This window comes from Mirounga leonina, unplaced genomic scaffold, assembly GCF_011800145.1.
Source record: "Mirounga leonina isolate KUSES-001 unplaced genomic scaffold, KU_Mleo_1.0 Mir_114, whole genome shotgun sequence".
Lineage (NCBI taxonomy): Eukaryota > Metazoa > Chordata > Mammalia > Carnivora > Phocidae > Mirounga > Mirounga leonina.
In genome coordinates this window covers 45,372,876-45,381,999 of record NW_023270265.1, presented here as the reverse complement: position 1 = coordinate 45,381,999, position 9,124 = coordinate 45,372,876, and positions in this window count along the sequence as shown.

The window sequence follows — 9,124 nt, the reverse complement described above, 5'->3', positions numbered from 1 at the left end:
AGGCTTGATGTGGAATTTGTCTTAAAACTTGAATTCGTTTTAATAGTTAAAATTTGTATTATGATTTGTTAAAATAAGTGTATCTTGTGTTTCAAATTAAGGATATAATTGCATCTATAATCTTAGATGGAGTGAAGAATGAAACCAAATGTTGATTTGGGGATGCAAGTTTTTCAGCACAAAACTGTGTGATGGCTTATCCTGTATGCCATTCTTTGTGGGTGATTTTTCACAGCATGGTCTTACAAAGGGTCGTTTTTGTGAAATTATCCAAAGGCTTCATGCATCTTCATGAGCACGTGTCTTAATCCTCGGCACTCAGATAGTTCTTTTTGGGGTGTCTGCTGTGCCCTTGCTTATTTTTCTCTTCAAATTAAGAATGGCTAGATCCTCCTCTGCCAAGGGCATTCGAATGCGTCCCCAGCACCATTCTTACGACTCCATGAAATGGTGCCACGTTGGCACGGTTTGTAGTTTTCCTTTGCAATCAGTTTATACCTTGCAATCGATAGATGTGGGTTTGACAGGTGAGCGAAGATGGACACTCGAGCTCAGCGGGAGGGCAGGTGCGGTGCAGGTGGGCACGACTTTTACAGACGGTCGGTTCCTTAGTGAATAGCATGATGATCACTTTCGCTGCCCTAAGGAAGCTACGTGACCCGGAGACCCGGGTGTGGCATCCCAGAATAATGAGGACCTATGCGGGGTGGTTCTTCTTTTATGTACCCAGATCCTTTTCCAGACAAGAAGCAGGGGGGCAACACGCTTCATCCTGTGCTGTCTCTGACGGTCCTTTGTGGACCACGTCTGAATCTCATCCCGGTAGGGGATACGACCACACCTCTGAAAAGGATCAGGCCAGGTCTAAACAGCCGAGCTCTATCAAAGGGAGCTCCTCACCTAACTGTGACCTCCTCAAATGGGGTTCTTGCAGGCTTCTCATCCCTGGACAGGGCGTAGGATTCTGTGATGTTGAGAGTACTATGTGCCAGGTACTGCAGTAACCACTTCGCAAGTATTATCTTAGTTAATGCTAACTACACTTTGAGTCTCACCCTATTTTACAGTTGAGGAAATAAAGATAGAGAGAGATGATTTTTTTCCAGGTCACACAAGTGGTAAATTGCAAATTGCGGTTTGAACCCAGGCAGTCTGACTCTAGAACTCACACTCTTAGGTAACATTGTACTCGAAACTATCTCGGCTTTTTTCTTCTGGGCTTGAATACTGCCAGGGGGCAGAACTGAGGTGTTAGGGGATTGTCTAGCCCCTCGCCCACATTTGATAAATGCAGCTTCCAACATCCAGAGCAAAGTGCAAATAGAAACCCGGGGTCTCCTAAACTGGTAGGTGTGCTTTATGTTTAATCATGAATTCATTTTGAAAAGTCTATGTGCAAGTCAAGAAACAGTCTGTCTTTTAGGAAAGGTGACCCCAGAAAAGCTGTTGTCACCCAGTCTCAATAGGCATGGGATATATTTTCTCCAAGATGCCTCATTTCTTGAAACTATTAAAATAATTGGGTTGAACATGCTCCATGCAGACTTTCCCCTACCAGGGAGCTCTTTCATAGCCACTGAAAAGTCACTTTTTGGGGGGCTCATTATCCCTCAAGATCTCGTGCTTCTCATTTGCATATGAAAGAGGAAGTTCATAAAAGCCCTTTCTTATTTTCTAACACGAGTTCAAATCAGGGGCCATTATCACCCTATAGAAAGACCCAAATGGCATATGGATCATTCTGGAGAAGGGTGAGCTCCTTTTAAGAGAATTGTTTTAGTTTTTGCAGGAAATTAATCAGAGGGATGGGCTTTGTGGAGCAGGAGCAAATCTAATCTGTCCTTTGTTCGAATTTGCCTTGCTCCAATTCCTAGCAATTGTAGACAACATGCTCTTTTGTTCGGGAGACACTTGTTACATGCATAATTAGAGACTGCAGTAGCTGTGTTTAAAGAAAAACTGTTTTCCAATGTAATGTGTGATCTTGATAATAGTATTTTCATCAAAGGTAGCAATTACATTCATTAAGCTGGGACTGGCGTGGCGGCAAGGAAATTAAGTGGAAAGCGAATAGAAAGCTCCCCTCCCCCCTTTGTTATCTCCTTCTCTTTATAAGTTGAAATGCACCATGGTGAGCTGGGACTGAGAAATACATAGTGAATATAAAAAAATAAAGTCCTCCTTAACCTTTCTGAATAATGACCCTGCAGATATCCTAGGGATGGCAACTATAGATGCACTTTTCAAATTAAAGGGCTTTATTCTACCTTAATTTCCTATGCAAGTTTTAAACGAGCTCAACATATGATTCAGGTCTTCAAAGGCTGCAGGGCTCTTTAGGATTAATTCACTGTTCTTTGCACCCATAAATTAATAGTTTTGTGTTCTCGAAAAACCCACAACAGGACATACATCAACCAGTTGAGGAAAGAAATAAGGCCATTTGCCTATTTTTAATTAACTATTCGTTTAGGCTTCCTTATACTTTACTTTTAAGGATTGCTGTAAATGAAGTCCACACACTGAGCTGGGAAACCCAGCGCAGGAAGGGAGCCCCCCAGCCAGGTTCCAGAATCTCACTGTGTTGCTGTGAGAAATTTACTCCGGAAAAGACAAAAAAAAAAAAAAAAAAAAAAAATGTGTGCGTGAGTGTGTGTATGTGTGTGTGTCTCCACAGATGCTCTGTGTCCTTCCCCAGCCCACCCCCCACCCCCGATTAAAAGTCCTGCTTGAAAGATGTCCTTGCAATGCCTCAAAGGGCTTTGATGATTTCAATTTTATTCAACAGAGCACAATGATAGCCAGACATTTCTGGGTAAAAGTAGATGGAAATATGCCACCTCCTATCAGCACCCTAGCTCTGGCCAATGTTTGACCTGAAAAGCTTTCTGAGAAAATGAAACCAGTCCACAAAAATCAATTGGGGACCCCTATTTCTTGTGATTGGACACGCACAGCGCTGCGGCAAGAATCATTATCTCTAAATTGATTGACCCAAATGTCATGCAGATCATCTTGGAGCGGAAGCCAAAGTGCTTGAACAGACTCCGCATTTTCTGCCGGCTGCACAACCAGATGTGGCAGGCCTTTGATGCCCAACCTCTAACCACGCGGGTCCAGTACTTCACCTTGGGCTAAGGGACTTGCTGTAATTTGAGAAAAAGTGGGACTTCAGAGGTTTTCGACTTTACTTTCGGACCTGCTCGTTAACAATTGGTTTGACTTTATGAGGCAGGAGGAGCCCGGGAAACAGGGAGAGCTAACGTTGTATAGAAGGGCTTACTATATACCAGGTACTCTGCTAGGCGCTTACAGACATCGTGTGCCTTCTTCCTTATGGTAAGCTTTCGAGCATAATTTCCATCTTACAGTTCGGAAAATAAACCATTAGAGAAGTCAACTAAGCAGCCTAAGTTGTACAATTCAGTTGGGGAGCAGACATCCATACCCCGCCAGTCTGAGATTAAGGTTCAAGCTCTTGGTCATCCACTGAGTGACCATGGGAGCAAGGGCCTTCCCCTCTCTGGGCTCAGGTCCCCTCAATGTGAATAAGAAGGTAGCTGACAAGTCCCTAGTGTCCCAAGCAGCAGCTTACAACTACACGGTTGTTCAGAAGATTTTTCAGACAATCTTGTCCAAGCAGCTAGTTTGCTTTGGGGGTCTCCCCATACGTAGTCTCTATGGCAGAGAGAGGATGGAGTCCGGGCCCCAGGGATCGCAGGCAGCTGAAGATGCCAGGAGGTGGTCCAACGACAGGGTGCTGGGTGTGGATCTCTGGGCAGCTATGCGGATGAGCAAGAAGGAAATAGCACATCCCTTTAGTTTTGATTGTGACAAGCTTACTGGGTTGCAGTGTTTGGGGATCTTTTCTAATAATCATCCCCAGTTACCCTGGACCCAAGCCCTCACTCCTGCTAGGGTGGCGACTGTTTTGACAACAGCAGGTCTCAGCTCATATGAGAGCTTCTTGGTCACTTTCGGTTCATTGAACAGCTTCGGTTCAGTTCTTAAGGCTTAGTCCTGTTCATTTAGAAACCACAGTCTCGTGTCTATTTTGTGCCCTGAACTTCAGCGCTGGCCAAGCGTGTGTGTGTGTGTGTGTGTGTGTGTGTGTGTGTGTGTGTGTGTGTGTAGCAGAGAGCGTGCAGTGTCTCTTTTGACGTTTTCCTTTCCTCATCTGGGGCTGGGGTTGGTTGTGGCATCGGGGAGCGAGGAGGGAGACAAAGACAACTCTGCCTCTTTGCGTGGCCGGGCGGGGTGCGGTCCCACAGCCCTTGCTGTGCTAGCTTTTTCTCTGTGCACAGGCTACGAATGAGTGTTGGCTACGACAAGTCCTGCTGTCAATGGGACTTGCTTTCTGGGCCCTGGGGGAGGAGGGGTCTCTCGCAGGAATGGCTACATTTTACTGCTGGCTGTATGCTTTCCTCTTCTGTGCATATCTCTTTGTCCCCAAGATAAAAAATTCTAGGAAGAAGGTAGAACACAGTCTCATCTACCTCTGGAACCAGGTCTCAGGCCTGCAGGCACACACAGAACCCACCTGCCTTCACTCTTTGGAACCAGGAACTCAAGATAGGGCGGCCTGGCTCTCCCAGGTTGGGGGGGTGTCTTTTATGGCACTGTTGTTTCTTGGTTTTCTTCTCTTCTGCCGTTAGGTGAAAAATCAACACTCCACGGGCTAAGTAAGGCATCTAGCTGTGAACAAAATGCCAGACTGCCTTCCTTGTATGGACCCTCAGCCTCGGCTTTGGGGAGGTAAAGCACCCTCTCCACCCCCCTCAGCCTGTGTCTCTCCTACATTGATGATGGCTTATGGAACTGGCACCTCCCCGAGGACTGTGAGGAGGTAGCTGGTCCTTCTGGTGCTTTTCTGAACTTAGAATATGAGGTACTTAAGTATGTGACCTTATTGCCCAAACTGGGAGGCCCTTTTGAAAGTGAAAGATGGTCCCGTCGATAATTATTCTGAGACAACAGACATAAACTGGGACTGTCCGGGGAAACCGAGACACACAGTCCCCCAATTCTGAGCACGTCTGGACTCCAGCTCCAGGTCTGCAAAAGGGAAACTCGGGCCCCACACCCTGTGCACCAGCAGTCGGGGTGACATCAGCTCTGAGCCCAAGCCCAGCAACTTCACGGGGGGGGTGTCCCCGGAGTCCCGTCTGGGTTCTGGGGTTTCCCACAGCTCCAAAGTGCTTCCATCCTCTACCATCCTCTAGGTCTGCTCTCCTGGCCCCGGGCAAGTTCTTGGTTGGCTTCTCTGCTTTGTCTGGGACATGCATGAGATCAAGGCCAGAGGGCTGTGCCTGGGCTCCAGTCTCCTCGTGTCCCCCACACCTTCTCCTCTGGCACACATTTCCAGGGGGCTAGTTTAGGCTGCCATACTGCTTCAAAGCCAAAAGCTCTTGGAGAACAATAATGTTTGCTCAGTCAGGTACTCTGGGCATCACTTGTTCTTTTTTTTTTTGAGATTTATTTATTTGAGAGAGCGAGAGCACGTGCATGAGCCGGGGGAGGGGCAGACGGAGAAGGAGAGAGAGAGAGAGAATTCAGACTCCCCACTGAGCGCAGAGTCTGACGCGGGTCAAGAGGCTCACAACCCCCTGATCAAGATCTGATCTGAAACCAAGATTTGGACATTCAACCGACTGGGCCACCCAGGCGCCCCTCACTTGTTCTTTTGAGGGAGCAGCTACTGCATCTTCTAGAGCAGCCCAGACCAATTGGACTGGAATATGCTCTGTATCTGCACCGCCCAATGTGGGAGCCACTAGCCAAACATGGCCAATGAGCACTTGGAACGCGGCTAGTGCTACTGAGGAATCGAATTTAAATTTTATTCACTTTTAACTAATTTAAATTTAAATAGCCATATATGGCTAGTAGCTATCATATTGGACAGCCCAGTTCTAGAAAAATCATTAGAGGAGAGGTGTAATCCAACTTAAATTTAAAAGACTGTCTCAGGCTGATAGGTGGAAAACGGGTTGGATACTGGGAAGAGAGGAAGCAGAGAGCTAGTTAGGAGGCACTGTTTCCAGATTGAGGTCACACCTTGGATTGGACTAAAGCGCTAGGAGAGAGGGGAAGATGTGCAGATGAAGAATTATTTTGGAGGTAGAACCAGTGAAGGAGGCCTGCTGGTGACTGGGCTTCCATAGGCCACTCTGAGGACCACATTTGCAGCTAAACAGATCCACTCTAGAGGAGTCATTTTTGAACCATGCATTATGGTTCACAGAGCCCCTTGACACAGGCTAGGTCTTCTTTCGGTGGTGGACACGGCTGGTTACCACACATACCGGTTTGAATAGTGTTTCCCAAAATCCATGTCCTCCGAGAACCTATGAATGTGAGTGACCTTACTAAGAAAGAAGATCTTTGCAGATGTCACCAAGATGAGGTCATACTGGATTAGGGTGGGCCCCAAATCCAACAGGACTGGTGTCCTTAGAAGAGGAAGGAAATTTGGACGCAGACATTCCCTTGGAAGGAAGATGGCCATGTGACGATGAGGCTGAGGTTGGAGTTGCGCTGCCATGAGCCAAGGAACCTAAGGGTGGCTGGCAGTCACCAGAAGCTAGAAGAGGCAAGGAAGGATCCTCTCCTAGAGCCTGTAGAGGGAGTATGGACCTGCTAACACCTTCATTTTGGACTTGTGGCATCCAGAACCACGAGAGAATGCATTTCTGTTATTTCTAGCCACCTAGTTTATGGTATTTTGTTACAGCAGCCCTGGGACATAGATGCCCTGGGCCAGCATCCACTCCCTGTTTTCTTCCTAGCAGACCTAGGTTTCCTTCTGGCAACTACCCCTAGCCATGGACCTAAGGAAGTAGACCTTTCCTGGGTGGGTGCTGTTGACCTAGAGGTAATCCTTCCTTGTTGCCAAGGATGATTTTGGAGTGGGCATGTGACCCAACGTTGGCCAGGAGGATATGAAGAGTAGTCTGTGGAGGCCATCTGCTTCCATTGGTTCTAGGACATTCTTCTTCCCTTGGACATGATTGCATTGATGGGTAACACCTCTAGCTGCTGCAGCAAGCCGGGTACCAGCCTGAGGATGATGTCCATGGAAGGATGGCAGAGCATAGAGATGGGAAGAGCCTGGGCCTGTTGACCTTGCTAAGCTGCTGAATCAACTCACCCTGAGTTCTGGGCTTTCAAGCTATGTGACATAACGAGACCAGGCTCATACCTCCTCCATTCAAGTGGCTCATCAAAGTACAAACCCAAGAGAGGAGTGTTGGCCAATACCATTGCCCCACCTGGCTGCTTTTCCAAATGATGTTTTAGTACCTCCAGCAATTACCAGCGGGACCCCCCCACCCCTTGAATGGAAACAGTGAGTAAAAGAAAGGAGAAACATTCACTAAGCTGGTACACTTTTAAGAAAAAGAGCTAACTGGGGCACCAGGGTTGGCCCAATTGGTTAAGCGTCTGATTCTGGATTTCTGCTCAGGTCATGATCTCGGAGTCATGAGCACAGGGTCGTGAGATCAAGCCCCACATCTGGTCCTGTGCTTTGTGTGAAGCCTGCTTAAGATTCTCTCTCTTCCCCTTACTCTGCTTCCCTTCCCCGACCCAGTCTGTCTCCCTTTCTAAACAAAAAGAAAAGGCAAAAGCACTGACCAATTAGTGCTTCCTATCTGACCCTCATCCCACAGATATGTTGTCAGCACGTGGTCTCCGCTTCTTTGGAGGCTGGTGTAGGGGAGATGTTTTATAAGCAACACTTATTTCTTGAAGTTCTGGAGGCTGGGATCATCGCACCGTCAGATTTTTAAAAAAATTTTTATTTAAATTCAATTTAGTTAACATGAACTGCATTATTAGTTTGAGGGGTAGAATTTAGTGATTCATCAGTTGCATATAACACCCAGTGCTCATGACGTCAAGTGCCTCCTTAATGCCCATCACCCAGTTACCCCATCCCTCCACCCCCTTCCTGTCCAGCAACCCTCAGTTTGTTTCCTAGAGTTCAGCATCTCTTATGGTTTGCTTCCCTCTGTTTTCATCTTATTTTTCTTTCCCTTCCCTTATGTTCATGTTTTGTTTCTTAAATTCCACATATGAGTAAAATCATATGGTATTTTTCTCTGACTGGCTTATTTCACTTAGCGTTAATACTCTCTAGTTCCATCCACGTCATTGCAAATGGCAAGATTTCATGCTTTCTGATGGCTGAGTACAGATGAGGACCACCTTACTGCTGTGCCCTCACATGGCCTGAGTGGGCAGGGCTCCTTCTAGGGGTCCCACTTATAAGGGCCTTAATCCCATTTATCCCCCCTCCCCTCAAAGGCCATACCTCCAACACTACCACCTTGTGGGTTAGGATTTCAACATATGAATTTAGGAGGACACATATCAGATGGGAAGGGTCCTCTTACTCTTCTCCCAAATTAGGCGATTCCACCAAAGCTTTTCAGCGTTCTAGCTTCTCCCTTCTGTCCCTGGCTATCCCCAAAGTTTCTCTCATCCAGGAAAAAAAAAAATGCATCTCCTAATTTCAGAAGACCTCACAAACCACCTGACTTTTAATTCTGCCAACTTATTTTGATGTATCTCTCCCCTTTTTTTCCTCACTGATAATAGGCACTCAGTCATCCTTTGGTCTACCTGTGCCCAACACCCTCATGAACTCAACTCAGCTGCAAACATGCAGATCATTGCGTGCAGTCTCCCTTGGGCCCTGCCTGGGGCCATGGTGCTTCCCCAGGGCCCGGACTGCAGGAGGCCTTCCCCCTGCATGTGGTGCTGCTCAGCTGCGCCCACACTCAGCATCCCTGGGCATTGCCTCAGGCTGCCTCCGTGCTTGCTCTTAAGAGTTGGGTTACCTGTGACCCCACAACTGAAAGCCACTTCTCAGACACTGCTTTGGAGGTAAGGAGGATTTGCTTGGGAAAAAGACAAATTCAGTAGCTTGTCAAATCCTTCCTCCCAGATAACAAGAATGCAATACATTCTTGGCAAAGCCAATGGTCATCTCCCAAAACACTGAGCTTCCCCTTCCTGGCCCTTCTGTGCTCCAATGGGCAGTTTCAGAACTTTCCATGAATTGCCATGGTTTTCCAACAGTTCTACACGGCTGATGTTATGCAATATCAATAATTTGCAT